Source organism: Dermacentor albipictus, chromosome 3 (genome assembly GCF_038994185.2).
Source record: "Dermacentor albipictus isolate Rhodes 1998 colony chromosome 3, USDA_Dalb.pri_finalv2, whole genome shotgun sequence".
NCBI classification, from domain to species: domain Eukaryota; kingdom Metazoa; phylum Arthropoda; class Arachnida; order Ixodida; family Ixodidae; genus Dermacentor; species Dermacentor albipictus.
Genome location: NC_091823.1, coordinates 63,081,753 through 63,097,576, shown reverse-complemented (window position 1 = coordinate 63,097,576; position 15,824 = coordinate 63,081,753). Strand labels below are relative to the sequence as shown.

Sequence of the window (15,824 nt, the reverse complement as noted above, 5' to 3'; positions counted from 1 at the left end):
AAAAATTGAATTAACCTGTGCTGAAATAACGGAAGTGTACTGTATAACATTGCTGGATCCTGGTACCAGCAAAGGAATCAAGGACACCTGTGTATTAGAATTTTCTTTGATGTGTCACCACTACCACAACATTCCCACATGATGCATTGTGTCTTTGGCACGTATAATTATAGAAAATATCATGTGTACCATGTATAAGTTTTTAAAAATCTAAAGGAAAATTATTAACTGCGCTAGACATCCTAGCTATGCACTTCTGACCACCAATGCATGCTTTCGATGCACCACGGTTACGGTGAAAATTTTTGAAATTTCGGACACCTTGCACCGCACCATTTGATATTCGAAATCTGCGTTGCCCTCTTGCCAATTCATCCAAAATTCGAAGAAGTAATGGCAATAGTATTTTCATTTTAATATGTTGCCGGTATGGTCGTCAGCCATGTTGCCGGCGCCTCCTCAAAACTGAAACGAGTGATGCCTTGTTGATCCAGTAGGCTCCGACTACACCCAAACTACAAACCGGGCCAAGCCAAACAGCTAAGTGTGGAAGGCTGCATCTGCTGCATCACATCAGCTACATTTGCTGCTTGTTGTAAGAGTCCCGTGCATCCAGCATTTGTTCATTTACCTGTTAAATAGCTACACGGTTTTGGATGACTTCTTCAGGCAGTTTCAAGGGGTGCCAACTCTGCTGTCCATGTCTGTACCAAGAAGGAGAGTGATTAAGATGTGGGGAGACTTTGAAAGGCAGTCCGGAAGAATAGCAATCAGAGGAGTCATGAACATGGTTGTGCTTTTCAAATTCTCCATATGGTATTAGTTATAGCTGTGCTGTCTATAAATGTCGAAATCTTAATAAAAAAGCTTTTCACCTTTAATTTCTTTTTGTTTTTATCACAAATGCACCATTTTTCTTTTTCAGAACTAATACTGTATTTACTTGCGTAATGATTGCACTCGCTTGAAAATTGCATCCCTGAATTTTTTTGTCAAAATTCGTTTTTTTTTTTTCTTTCCCGTGTAATGATCGCACCCCAAACTTGCCGCAGCGATATGTCGTGTGCCAAGTCTAGCTAATGATGCTCACGCTTACCATCTGTCGAATGCTACTTGAACAACTCTTCAAGGCATACCAAGCAATCTGCACGCACCAAACATTCTTAACGGGCCCTTCACCAGGCCCCATAGCAAATTTTGGTCATACACTGCAACTTGTTACATGTCCTCTAGGGAGTGTTCTGTGGCAAAATTTTTCAAATCGGCTCATTAATAGCCGAAATAAAAATATTTCAGTGCCGCGAACACGATTTCAGCAGGCGGGCACCACTGCCAAGCGAGCACTCTCTCCACTTGCCCTGTCTAGCCTCCGCAAGCGAAATTCCTTCCCTGCATTCTCCCATACTGGACCTCGAGGATTGCGTGATGCATAAGTCACAGGCCCCACCTTCATTTATTTATTTTTTTTTCAGCACTACGCACTTCCGCTGACAGCGTCGCATGTGAGCTGTTGTCTTGTTTGCGCAGCGCACAATTTGGCAAGCTGTGCACAAGGACACATGACTAGCGATATAATTCAGTGCTACACGAATACTGAAGCAGAATAAGTGGATCGCAGAGCATGATCACGTGCTGGAACACTGTAGAAAACAGCACAGCTTCGGTACGTGCACACGTGAATGCACGATCGTGGGAACAAGCAGACGAAGCGGAAGTACATCTCTCTTGCTTCAGTGCAAAGTAAAACAAATACACGCAGACATTCTGTTTGTGCATTTTATTATTTCTCTGAACTTCAATTTGCAGTTAAAGCAACAGATCACACAAATAACAGATGTTGCCTTGAATAATTCTTGAAGTCACGTGTCACCACGAGCGACGTCACACTGCGGACACGAGTACGTAGGTGTAGGGACACGAGTATGTCACCATCTGGCTTGGAGCACTGTCGCCATGAGGGAAAGGGAAAACGGTGTTTGTATTGAAATTTCGGACCTTTCTGCGGCGCGTAGCGATGTAATTCATTACAAACATGATCGTTAGCGCACATTGTATGCTCTGTGCTTGTCAGCCCAAAATGGCCAGACCTGGTGAGGGGACCTTTAAGCAGATGCCCCATTTCGTTCCTTTCATCACTTTCCGCACTTCCATGAAAAAAGAAAGCTAATACCAAACTTGCCTTGGCTTTATCATTTATAGGCTTTATAATGGTTGTGGTCAACAGCAACAAAAAAGGCGCCTTTTAATTCCTCTCATCTGTACTCGTGGGCATGCAACAAATCGCGAGCAGCAATGATAGTAGCCACGTTTACACCGATACGTTAGTAGTGTACCCTATTCATTCGCCGACGCTTGTAACACAGCTAAGATATTCGCCCATTCTTAGCGGAAACGTGCCGTATTAGGATAGTAGTGAAGACAAATGCCGCAGTTTTCGCAGCATGCCCGCCATGTGTTTCTATGTCACTGGCAGCTAAGTGCACCCATCTCTGTTTCTGTCCCCTCAAAGTGGACATGGCTGCATTATTGCCGCGAAATTGCCGATATTAACGATGTTATTCATTACCGTTTCAATGCATGTAATGCACTCGCGAAAAAAAAAAAATTGTGTTCGACACGTTTGGCTTGCTCCGCCGGCCGCCATTTTTGTTTTGGCATCCCACACTGTTACAGCAGCAGCCGCCTGTTTGTTGACCTGTTGTCATCCCGCAGCAAATGCAGGATGAAAAAACAAATTTTTGTTCTTTTCGCGGAAAATTTAACCCGCACAATGATCGCACCCCTGAATTTGCATCAATTTTTTAAACAAAGAAGTGCAATCAATATGCAAGTAAATACGGTAGTCTAACAGTTCCCCAAGTTTGCGAAAAGGACAGTACTATGCTGTGCATTTGGAGCTAGGGTTATGCAGATGCTAAAGAAATTAGGGCAAGGAAGACTTTCTTTTTCTCCTTTGCCATAATGCGACTACCACTATTTATTTATTTATTTACTTATTTATTTATTTATTTATTTATTTATTTATTTGTTTGTTTGTTTGTTTATTTATTTGTTTATTTGTTTGTTTATTTATTTATTTATTTATTTATTTATTTATTTATTTAATATACCCTCAGGGCCAAAGGCATTACAGAGGGAAGTGGGTAATATAGGTTACAAAGACAATCAATACAATACAGTGAATTTGGTTAGAACATAATTTCAACATTCTCCAAAATAAACAAAGGTTGTTAGTGCATCACGAAATCGTTGATTATCTTCAATGGCTGCAATATCGGGAGGGAGGCGGTTCCATTCGACAGATGTCTGGGGAACGTAGGACTGAAAACAAGCTTTAGTATTCCATTTTTTGATGCCAACCTTGTGCCAATGATCAATGCGATCACAGATGTATTCCGGTGGTGAAATGAAATCGTCATGTAGCGTGACATGATGATATACCTTGACGAATAGAGTGAGGCAACTGATTTTCCGGCGAGATTCTAAAGGTGGGAGCGAAAGGTTAGTTTTTGTGGCTGTGATACTTGCGGTACGGTTGTAATTTGAAAAGATGAAGCGAACGAAGTTATATTGTATAAGTTCGAGAGAAGATACAAGATTTTCATGCCCAGGTTCCCATATAGATGATGCGTATTCAAGTTTGGGTAGTATTAGTGATTTATAAAATAGGAGTTTTAAGGACGATGGAGCAGCAGAGAAGTTGCGGCGTAAATACCCTAACATGCGATTAGCATTATTGGTAACGTATTCAGTATGGGCATTCCATGTTAACTTTAGTGATATATGTACAGCTAGATATTTATAGGATACGACGGAATCAAGAGGAGTGTCATTAAGACAATAAGACGGCGAAGTGTTAGAGCAGTAAGAAACACGCATGAACTTAAATTTGTTAATATTTAATTCCATTTTCCAAGTTTTGCACCAGTTAGAGACCAAATTAAGATCGGTCTGGAGAGTATTAATGTTGTTGTTACGTATTTCTCGGAAAATTACAGTCGTCAACAAAAAGGTGACTGGCAGAAGATAGGGTGGATGGAAGGTCATTAATATAAATTAAAGATGGAAGTGGTCCGAGGACGGTTCCTTGGGGTATACCAGATAGCATGTTAGTAAGCGGTGAGGTTGTGCCATTAGTGAAAACAAACTGCCAGTGGTTGAGAAGGAAAGATTGAATCCATCTAAAGACATGTGGATCAAGCTTAAGATGACTTAATTTATAAAGCAACAATTGATGGCACACTTTATCAAAAGCTTTCGAGAAGTGAAAAAGATGCAATCGGCGCAATATGACTTGTCAAGAATGCAATGTAAGTTATCAGTGAATGACAGTAACTGCGTTTCGCAGGAATATGTTTGACGGAAACCATGTTGTGCAGAAGAAAAAGAAGAGATATCATCAATAAAGGTGGCGATGTTTTTGAAAATATGTTCTGGTAATTTGCAGCATGTGCTAGTGAGTGAAATGGGACGATAATTTTGAGGCAAGTGCTTATTACTGGATTTGTGAAATGGGACCACCTTCCGATTTTTGAGTCGTTAGGGAGGCTTGATGAATCGAGCGCCTGCTGGAGCAGTTTTGTTAGTATAATTGAACTATTAGCGCAAGTACTTTTTAGAAATTTAGAACTAATTTCATCACACCCCAGAGATGAATCGTGTTTTAAAGACAATTAATTTAGCAACGCCAGGACCATCAGTAGTTATTGGTGACATAATGGAAAATCTGTGGTGCGGCATATCTGGAAGATCAACTGTTGTGTCTGAGGAAAAGCTTTCAATGAATGTTCTATTCAGTGTGGTAGCACAAAGATTATTTGGGATTATGGTGCCAGAGGTGTCTTGCATTGTAATTAAAGGTCGCGTGCAGGGTGTAGAATGCACCAAAACATTTTTCAAAATAGATGGTAAAGTAGAAGACAAAAAGTTGTTCTTTGCAAGTTTCAGGGTTTTCACGCATGTGTCGGAAGCAGTCTTGTATGGTGACCATCGCTCAATAGAAGGTCTTTGGCAAGACGGAACGAACGTTTCCTTTTGTTAGATAGTTGCCTGATGTAGGAATTGTACCAGGGTGCTTGAGGGTTAGAGGTGACAACACGCTTAGGAATATATTTGTCTGATAGTTGGTGTACCTTCGTTTTGAACAGTAGACAATTTTTTCGACAGAACGAGTATTGAAATTAACAAGAAAATGGTCAATAAATGCAGATAGTTCATTACTGTACTAATAGTGGCAAAGTTAGTCCGTTTGTAGTCTAAGATGGTTTTTTTATTCGTTTTAAAACGTGGTGTATTAATAATGAAATTGAGCAGAAGATGATCACTGATACCTGGCAAATATGTTAGATCTGTAGCTAGCTTTGGATTTATGGTTAGGATTAAATCTAGAGTATTTGCAGTACTTGTTACAGTCCTAGTGGCTTGTGTTACCTACTGTGTTAGCGAAAACATTAGTACATAGATCTAAGAAATCTTTAGCTTGTGACAAGGGCAGCAATGAATAAGGCAGATGAGCAATCCACAAGGTACTTGGAAAGTTAGTCTCTGAGTATAAAAAGCGGTGATGTAGAATAGCATGTGCGAACTAAGTTTATAGCATCCTGGAGTAGATCGTTAGTAAATGTGGACGAATAGGATAGAGGGCTGTAGCATACAGCAATAATTATTTTCAGGTGATCAATGACTACCAAGGCGAAAACTAGTTCCAACTCGCTGCAGATTTTAATGCATGTAGAAGGAATATCTTTCGAAATGGTAAGCAGAACACCACCGCCACGTCTTGCCATCTTATCGGAACGATACATCGAGTAACGATGAGGGTCGTGAAAGAATTCAAAATCAGACGCGTGCGTTAGAAGCCAGGTTTCTGTTAGTGCAACAGTGTGAGGTGTACATGTGTCAGTGGCGGAAGATAAGTTAGCATGTTTATTAAGAACGCTTCTGATGTTGGTGAAAAGGACAGACATAAGAGATAACTTTCTACTGCCCCTCGCGATTCCCTACTTCCGATGCAGAATCAGTATCTAATCCACTGGCTTTGCCACGTGTGACAATCCCATTGGCAGTGTCAGCGGTCACTGTCCCCTGCACACCATGTTTGGCATGTGTCACGACCTCGTCGACAGTGCCGGTGATTGCGTTGTAGATAAAGTTATTGAAGCATAGCTTGTTGTATCGTAGTTTAAAAGAGTGAGGGCCAGCGTGGGTTCTACCAAATTCAAACAGTTTTTTACGAGCCAAGTGTGTTGCAGGCGAGAAACCTTCACTGATAGTGATGCCTTTCGGCTTGAATTCATTACACAAGGAGAGTATCTTTTCTTTCATTTTTGAGTCGGTAAATTTGACTATGATAGTACGACACTTATCATGTGAAAAAATGCCCAAGCAGTGTGCACCCTGAATAAAGCACCAGAGCACAGGTCGACGACCTCAGTCAATGCTTCCAATAGCTTAGATTCAGTATCTGCCCAAGACTCTTTAGCATCTGATATACTCCGAAATATTAAGTTCTCACGCTGTGATCTATCTTCAGCTTCATCTAGATCTTCATCAACTCGAGAATCATTTTGATTATGCTGCTCATCCATAGATTTCTTTAAGCATGAAAGTTCTTGACTAATGTTGTCAAATTTTGTGGCCTTTTCCTCGAGTTCATCAAGCCTGTTGTGCATGCCAGCTAACTTTGATTCAATGTTCTTTTGACTATTTTTAATGGCTTTTATGTCCGCAGTTATTTCAGCCTGACCTTTCGGGCTTTGCAGCATACGAAAGTGTACTTCTTTCAGGAGATTAAACATAACCTTCATTTGATCAGATGGATCATCTGGTTGGCTATCCACATCTAGGAGGGCCTCGGAGCGAGTTGTGGGACCCGGGTTCGACTCAGTGTCACAGTTATGTCCGCAGTTATTTCAGCCTGACCTTTCGAGGTTTGCAGCATACGAGAGTGTACTTCTTTCAGGAGATGAAACATAACCTTCATTTGATCAGATGGATCATCTGGTAGGCTATCCACATCTAGGAGGGCCTCGGAGCGAGTTGTGGGACCCGGGTTCGACTCAGTGTCACCCGAGCGCAATAGCAAGAGAACCAGCGAAAAACAATCACAAGCAAATATCACAGCAAACCCGTGGGCACGGGAACAGTAACAAATGGCGATCGTCGCTCCTTTTTGCGGGCAAAGAATACTGCGTACACACCTGCATGGTGAGAAAAACGAAGCATTGGAACCATGCCGTTGTCACTTCTCCCATGCCCATTGAAGGGAAAGCAGGCACGTCGGCTTCTTAAACCCAGTGCGGGTAATGATGGCATTGTCGATGACACTGGACGGCTGTGGACGAGCCACTCCGTGAGCGGGAAACCACAGCTGGATGTGCAGAAGCTGTCTGCATAGGAAATTCCAAGAAGTTCAGCCGCCGAGCCAAGATCAATCAGCAAGCCACAGGGTGCAGCCGAGGATGACGTCACGATGAGCGACAGCACAGCCTGAATGGTGAAAAAACGAAGGATCGGAGCCATGCCGTTGTCACTGCTCCCATGCCCACTATGACATGTTTTTTATTTCTTTGCCAAACTCTCATTAGGTTGTGGCTATTCATTCTACTTATAAAGCTGTAGGAGGTGCTCACTCAGATGTTCATAAAATTTAATTGACATACACCCAGCAATTATTTGTTTTTAGAAAAAGGTAAAAGGTGTCCTAAAATTGCATTCTCAGAAAAATGTGAATAATGTGTTGTCAAACTGCTTTATCTATCAAAACGTCCCAGGATTATAGTGTTTTTTGTGGTCAACACTATACAGTAGCCTTTCTCTCTGTTTTTGCTGTCCTTTCTTTGCTGTTTCGCTTTGGAGTTCAGCTTGAACTTGTTTCTTCTACCCGGTGCAGGTCCATCGATAGTGTGCTCATAGAATCACATACAAGTCCAGGTGGGACCCCTAGGTGCTTTAGTACATTGGCACTGTGGCAGTTGCTATAAAGCTTAAGTTTCTTTGTCAGTATTTGCGTTTACCCCATCAGCGACACTGGAAAAGGCACGAAATAGATCCTTGAAAGACACAGGGAACTCTCCGAAGGGTGTGCACCCCCATAAACAAGCAAAAGGGGAGCACAAAAGAGCTACAGAGACCTACCTAATGACTAAAGATAGTCGCAAAACCAAAATCGAAACTTGTGTCAAGCATAAGTTGTTTTTATGTGGTGAAAGCTTCATGTGAAATAGACTTGACAACGGGGCATGCCCCCTTTTTACTAAGCGCAGCTACACAAGTAATTAAATAAGTATTCTATGAATGAATTTTGGGGTTTTACATGCCAAAACCATGATTTGATTATGAGGCATGCCATATTGGGGGACTCCGGATTAATTCTGAACACCAGGGGATGTTTAACATGCCCACAATGCACGAGACTTGGGCGTCTTTGCATTTCGCCCCTATCGAAATGCGTCCACGGCGGCTGTAATTTGATCCCACAACCTCGTGTTTAGCACCGCAACACCATAGCCACTAAGCCACTGCGGGGGGTAAAATAACCATTATAGGTGCGCGTACACACGTGTTACATATTTTGTGAAAGCTAAAGACATGCTTTATCAAAAGAACACAAAATAAGGAAATCTATATTTTCGACCATACAAAATGTCACCCCACTTCAAGGGTTGAGAAGCACCGAACGATGACTGTAGCCAAGAATCTCACAATCATTCACCTATCACAGCTTGGTCAACTCAGCTACAGTATCAAGAATGAATATTTGGTACATGCATTGAATGCACTTTTGTCTTACCTGTAGCGACAGCTGGAATAGCTGAAAGCCATTGCCATAATTTGAACACATTTATGTTTTATGCGCTGCACAGTGACTATATTTAGGCCCATATACAGCCATGTTCCATCAATACTTTCGACTTCATTGTCCCATTAAATACTCGTAGGCACTTGCATGGCGCTCTTTGGCCAGACCTGGCCCTCGTGCCATTAAACATCACATATCATCATCGGCATGAATGGTGGAAATACAGACTAGCCAGGCTGCAGGCAAGCATACGCGCGCACATCAGCTTGTTGACAAACTTCGCTCGTATTCTCGGGCGACCGCTTCCAAAGACTCTTTTACTTTTGTAGCGCCAGATGCATCGACCGGCCATCACTATTTTGGCACTGTGATTGATAAGACAGTGTGCTTGGCCCTGTGCCAATAATGTGAACGCTTGCAGACCTCAATGCAGCTGGCGCTAGTCATGTGAAGATGAAGGCATCCCCGAAAGTGTTCATCTGAGAATAAAACACACTGTTTTCAAACTCTTGTAGAAAAATGAGGTCACTTATTCTCCGCCGAAACCCAATTATTCGGACATTTAGGCAGTCATCGTTGAGTCAGCACTTTTTTAGATATAGAGTCTTTATTTATAAACTGACTCACTGATGAGCTTGCCAATAAATGTAGTTAAGTTAGACTAATCTTAATGGCTGTAGCCATTCATACAATCATAAAAATATATCCGAGCTGAAGTAATGCAATCTCTGCTGTTGGGATAGTTGGATAGTTATCTTAATTAGCACCACAACCACTTTACAAAATCTGAGCTGAAATTAATGGCCCTCAAGTGTTATTCAAACTTATTTTCTTATGTTTGCGAGTCTGCCCACTGAACTATGGCAGTGTATTTGTTAATAGTGGGAGTGTGTTGCCCAGATTTGTGATGCTACTCAAAGGATGTCTCACGCTGCAAGCACTGCAACATTGTGGACATGGAAAGCATACACCGGGTTCCTCATTAGATGAATGTTAAACGTGAGACGCTTGTTAGAGGGAGTGTCAGTGAATAAGTAATCTCCACACATTGTAAGTGGCATAAACATGTTGTGGAAAGCTTCTGTACAAACATTTATTGGAGGAGACATTGCTTTTCTTCTGTAATCACCATTATATATTCTTTCTCAAAAGTGAATAATGTTTTTTTTGTTTTTTTTAGCTCAATTTTGCCAGCAAATATGTGGCGGTATTCATGCAATTGGTGAATGTGCAATATTTCTTTTTTTGCCCAGTAACATCTGAATAAGCTCTAGAGATGCATCTCTAATATTTGTAAAATTATCTTGCTACAACTGGTCTCTTCTGCGTGCCTTTCTGTTCACATCAAGAAAGCTTCTAAACGTCTTGCGCTTCGTAGGAAATGTAGGGCCATGCGGACCAACGCTACTTAGTTAAACTTGTCGTTCTTCTTCTTTCTTTTTTTTGTAATTGCGCATTTTAATAATGCATGAACACTGTTTGCACTCTATACATAAATGCTAATTAAAGACGAACAGCTTTCTGCGGAGGCTTGCATTCGAGAGCTAAGTAGAATAAACACAAATGCGTAGATTGTCGTGCAATGTCTACTTCGTTTCCTGATAATGTGACTCTGGCTTGGAAGCCACAACTGGCGTGGGCTGTCGGGAATGCGGTCGTGCCGATGCACGTGCCCCTACGCAGACACACTCGTTCGCGTCAGAGCGTATCGTTCGTACCTGTACGATGTATCGTTGCACGTGATAAGACAGTCAATCTGTACGCCTGTGTAAATACAGAGAGCATCATCGAGCATTCGCGAGTTCCTCTTGGTTCAGCTCTCGCATGTGATAAGGGAAATCGCATTCCAGGCTGTGCATTTATCGTCCCATCACGCAACAAAAGTCTGACGGGCGGGCGGTATTGACACACACAAGTAGCGCGGGAGTTTATCGCCGCCCATCAGCTCCTCCGAGACCACGGTGTAACAAGTACCGTGTCCGAGACCCAGCAGGAAGTTGCAATTATACTTCTGACGTGTTGAGCGCGTTTATGCCGTGCGCTGCCGCCGTGCTGTTCTTTTGTGGCGTCTTTGTTTGCCTTGCGGTTAGGACAGGGCTGCCTCCTGTCGGGGTAGGGGGGGCTCGTAGTGCGCACGCCTGCGTGCGTGCGCCTGCGCGCGTGTGTGTGTGTGTGTGTGTGTGTGTGTGTGTGTGTGTGTGTGTGTGTGTGTGCGTGTGTGCGTGTGTGCGCGTGTGCGTGCGTGTGTGTGTGTGTGTGTGTGTGTGTGTGCGTGTGTGTGTGTGTAACTGAAGTGTTGAATGGCAGGACTTGACAGTAAAAAAGCTCACAGAATATCAGAATATATCTAGATTTTCACTGAGGTTTCGGCCGATCCCTGACCAAAACCCCTCCTTATATACCGGAGCCCCCTCTCCCCCCCCCCCCCCCCCCTCGACTTTAAGCTCTGCGTCTGAATCTTGATGAGCTGTGTGTAGGCAGGAAAGCCGTATTTTCTGTAAGCAGCGTTGACAAAAAAAAGAAAAAAACGCGCTCTTTTGTTGGTGACATTATATATACCTTCGGTTTATCTTTAATTCCGGCTCATTTGATAATTACATAGCGGAAGAAGAGAATGATTGCAGTTGCAAGGAAGATTTATGCGCGCTTTGGTTGTATACATAGCGTCATAAAATGCCGCCACCAGCTTTGCTCTTCGGCTCTAAGTCTTTTCTTTTTTTTCTCACATGTCTCTGTTATGCTAATATTATATCGGTGTAATTACTAGTCTAGTAGTACATTATAGTAAGGGAATGTCTCACGTACGAGAACGGTACCGGTCTCGCAGCTGCCATTCAAGAATTGCATGCATAAAATAACGATAATATTGATTTCCCGTCATTTTTTCTTTTTCCGCTTTGATCAATTTGTATGAGGTATTTCTCGCTGATAATCGCCGCTCTTTGACATTTTCAGGAGCCAAAGCACCGATGTACAGCGGATTTTGAAGAACGAATAAACAAATTATTATTATTATTATTGCATTAGAATGAACGTCGGAAAATCATAAGCTCATTAAGCTAAATAATTAAGACACACCACCGACACAATCTGTGGCTTTCCCGCGATTGAGGACACTGTGAAATGACTAGCGCTTCCTGAGCACAAGCTTCCGCAAACTGACTAACCGCCATCAGCCAATCAATGCATTGTGACTCGCGCTCTAGTGAGACGCGCTGTGCTACCATACCGCCGACGGTATGGGGTGCGGGAAGAGCAAAAGGCACGTTGAAAATCTGAAGTGATCTCATGTATTTTACGTAAAGCACTAAATTGAAGAGGGCGTCATTTGTATAAGAGGAAAGACGAATACAGGTGAACAGCTGGTTGGAATCTGTTGCGGTTTATGCGTTTCTGGAAGCAGTCTCGGGAGTGCCGCTTGTCGCGTCGCGCTGTATGCATGTGACGAAGGCGGGACTATAGCGGGACAGTCGTCCCGCGCCTATATTTTCACTATTAACCGTCTTTTTGTTATTGTACGCAGAACAACAGAGCTGAAAAAAGTTTGACACGTGAGGTCGCAGAAAAAAAGAACAAAAAAATGAAAAACGGAACCAACGCTGCCCAGGCTGACTCAACAGAAAGTATTGAAGTTAAGAAGAAAATATTGAAGGAGAGTTGGAAACAGTTGTTCCGTACACAGCGTGGCCTGGCCGGAGAAATGCGTATCCGAATAAATTCACCCCGACTTGATCAAGTTCGAGCTTTTTAAATAAAAAAATGCAAAATAAAAATTAAAAAGGCTTATCTGAACTGTGAGCCAGTGCAGCTCCCAATTAAGGCGGCTAACGTGGAACGTGTAACACCAGTTACAATTAAAGAACTACATATGTTTATAGTGAATTGCGGCCTCTGTCGATGGGCCAACCGTGGTCTCGTGCGTGTTATAAACGCGTGAACTTCATTTCTTGGGCCAAACGCCGGGCGTCGCCCTCTGAGCGTGCTCTGCGAAAACAAAGACGCGCCTGCTTATCCTACTATCGTTGTCTGCGTGCCTTCGTCCCACTTCACACTGGGCAAGAGTTAGCAGCGTCGCCATTTGCTCGAGCAAGAGAGACCTTCACTGACTTGGACATCGTCACGTTTGACCTACCTCGTCAGCGTTGATTACCCATGGGATCAAGTACGCGGATATATCTTCCCAAGAAACTTATTTTTAATCGGAAAGGGTCGGTGTACGCAAATTTACCAGAGAGCTATTAGTCGTCGGCTGCGAGGAGAAGTGATGAGGGAAAGAGAGAGCAAAGGTAAACTTGACGTGAAAAGTTGTACACGGAGAAAAAACGGGGGAAAGTTCATTTAGAAAGATATATTCCTGGAAAAAAAAGTATAGAAGAAAAAAACCTGCACGAATTTTAAGGTAGTAATAAAAACCGAAAAAAAGTTACGGTGACATTTGGACAATTAAAAACAGGCTTCTGAATCGTATTACTTAAAGAAGCCCCTCACCAGGCCCCATAGCATATTTCGGTTATACGCTGGAAGTTGTTACGTGTCCTCTAGGGAGCGTTCTGCGGGAAAAATTTTTCAAGTCGGCTCATTAATAGCCGGGATAGAAATATTCCAGTGCTGCGAACCCATGATTTCAGGAGGCGAGCTCCGCTGCATATCGAGACTCCCTCTCCACTCGCCCCGCCTAGCCTATAACAAGGTAGTAGCCTATAACAAGGTAACGACATCTGCCGCGCGCGCCACCTAAGAAGTTCCTGTAGCAGACGGCGCCCAAGCTAAACCGCGGTGCCGCGGCATTCGTGAGGTGAAAAAATATCTGCACACGCGCGGAAATAAAACGCTACTGGTGCATGACTGCGGTGAAAAATGAAAGAAGGGCCCGAACTGCTAAATCTAGTCTTTTAATTTCAAATGAGCTCTGAAATAAAAACGCTTAAGAGAGCGGAATGAGGGCTTGATCGCCTCGATTCCGCATGTTTACCTTTCGTTCGTTTGCGCTCAATCACCGCGCGAGCCTTGGTGATTGCTTACGCTTAATCCCGTTTGCTCTGTGAATTCTTTTGCTTGTAAGTGTGCTGCGTACACATAGCGGTTACTTTGAACGAAGAAGTCGGGTAAAAAAGAAGGCTGACAGTCGCTTGGACCAAAAACTTTCGACACAACGTCGCTGAAACATGCGACCCTCACGGCAACTAAAAAAACTGGCTGTGGCTTACCCAAGGTTAAGCACAGGATGCGAAGCATACTAGCCTTTATTTTAACGCGACAGCGTTAAGGAGCTCGTGTCGCAGAAAAGCCGGTGTCGTCGGCGTCGGCTCAGGCGTGCGGCGCTTGCTCAGGCGCACATTTTGTTGTCGCGCCGAACGCTGCGTTGCTCGACGCTCACCGCGTCCGATGCGGGGCGCGTAGTCGCTGCGCCGTAGCAAAGCCACCTAGAAACAGTCTCTGTAGCACGCCGCAACATTCGCTTCTCATTCCAACGAGCAGCTCTGTCTCCAGGAGGCATCTCACCTCGTGAGTGTCTAGCAGAGGCAAGCGCAGCTGCTTATATACCGCCGCGAGTTGGAGCCCCGTTTCTCCTCTGTCGTGACGTCACGGTGTCACGTGGTATTGAAGGCGACACCGCCGCGCCTGAGGAGCTGGGTTGAGCTCTAGTAATATGCTTCGCATAAAAACATCCTGTGTGTGTGTGGAAACGAGTGCGCCAACAGTCTTCTTGCCGCTGAGTGTGTTCGTCGTGTAGCGATTACACGACGACTGTTGTGTTTTGTGGTTCAGTGCTACGAGCCAGTGCAACTGTCGTGACAATATAAAGCGGTGGTATGGATCATGTCAGCGAGTCTCCTCGATCGTGTTCGGGCTGCCAGCGTGATCTAATGCTGCGGCACACCAACATCGAGCGTAGTGTGTGCGCGTGTGCGAATGCGGTTGTCTGTTCTCGGGAACCGTGCGACGTCACCACGTAAACTTGAATCATTACGCGCATTGCTTAACGTGACACATTGCTTAACGTGACCATTAAGCGAAGAGTGGGCTGCCTTGAAACCTATAAATACTTCGCCGCGACGAAACGCGCGGCAACTCGTGCATCAATTGGGTGCGCACCCTCTTCCTCCGCCGGGCGCGTCGCGACGTCGAGTGAGCGCGGTGCGTGCGGACGCGTCCCAACGCGTACGTCTGGTTGGGGCTTTAGGTTCCGGCCTGGGGTATTCGTTTGCTGGTATTATTCCTTTTAACGCGATAGCGTTAAGGAGCTCGTGTCGCAGAAAAGCCGGTGTCGTCGGCGTCGGTGTCTGTGTCAGCGTCGGCGTTTGCGGCGTTGACCGTGAGCGATAAATCACGGCAGGCGCTTCATAAATAAAAACCAACTTCCAAGATTGGCCCGGTGGGAATCGAACCAGGGTCTCCGGAGTGTGAGACGGAGACGCTACCACTCAGCCACGAGTTCGATGCTTCCAAGCGGTGCAAACGCGCCTCTAGTGAATGCGGTGTTGCCTTCGAAACGAGCCGTGGAAAGTTATGCTGCGGTGTATATCGGTAATTATGAACATGTAACGTACAGAAGTCACAATTACACGACTTGCGAAGTGCGTTTCCGCTGCATTTCTTCTGCGCTTTCCGCACACGCAGAGCCATCTTGCGGCAAACACAGAAGACCCCCTCCTCTCAATGTACGGCGCTGTCCCGACAGGAGGCGCGCCGCGCGCGCATTGGGACCGCTGCCAGGCGCGTCGCGGGACTCCCTCTCCCCTGACGACGCTTCGCCGTGCTCCCGGTCCTTTCTTTAGATTACTATCTATCTCTCTGCCCGTGCCGATCGCGACGTTTGGCTGGCGTAGATCGTTTCCCCTCCGAGACACCGAGTTCTTTGGCTCGTTCCGTTCGCTCAGGCGCAGGTTTCGTTGCCGCGCCGAACGCTGCGTTGCTCGACGCTCACCGCGTGATAGGTGGGCGCTAAGTCCGATGCGGGGCGCATCGTAAGTGATCGCTGTGCCGTAGCGCATTGTCTTATACCCCTTGGCGGGTCGACGGG

The 15,824-nt window shown here is 44.6% G+C and overlaps 1 protein-coding gene and 1 long non-coding RNA gene across 5 annotated transcripts in view; one reads left to right on the top strand and one right to left on the bottom strand.

The window, feature by feature from the left end:
- LOC135898794 (oxysterol-binding protein-related protein 1-like) overlaps window positions 1-15,824 on the top strand; it is a 103,738-nt gene that overhangs the window by 35,758 nt on the left and 52,156 nt on the right. The gene's annotated exons all lie outside the window — the stretch shown is intronic.
- The window catches only part of LOC135898796 (uncharacterized), a 55,172-nt gene that overhangs the window by 33,193 nt on the left and 6,155 nt on the right, over window positions 1-15,824 (bottom strand). For 3 of the 4 annotated variants that reach the window (XR_011512750.1, XR_011512752.1, XR_010563411.1), the window contains exons 2-3: window positions 7,200-7,488; window positions 1,762-1,945 (exon numbers count right to left, since the gene is read on the bottom strand). This is a non-coding gene — a long non-coding RNA (uncharacterized lncRNA). Of the gene's footprint in view, window positions 1-1,761; window positions 1,946-7,199; window positions 7,489-15,824 lie in introns of those variants that run through there. The other variant, XR_011512751.1, reaches the window with a different exon arrangement.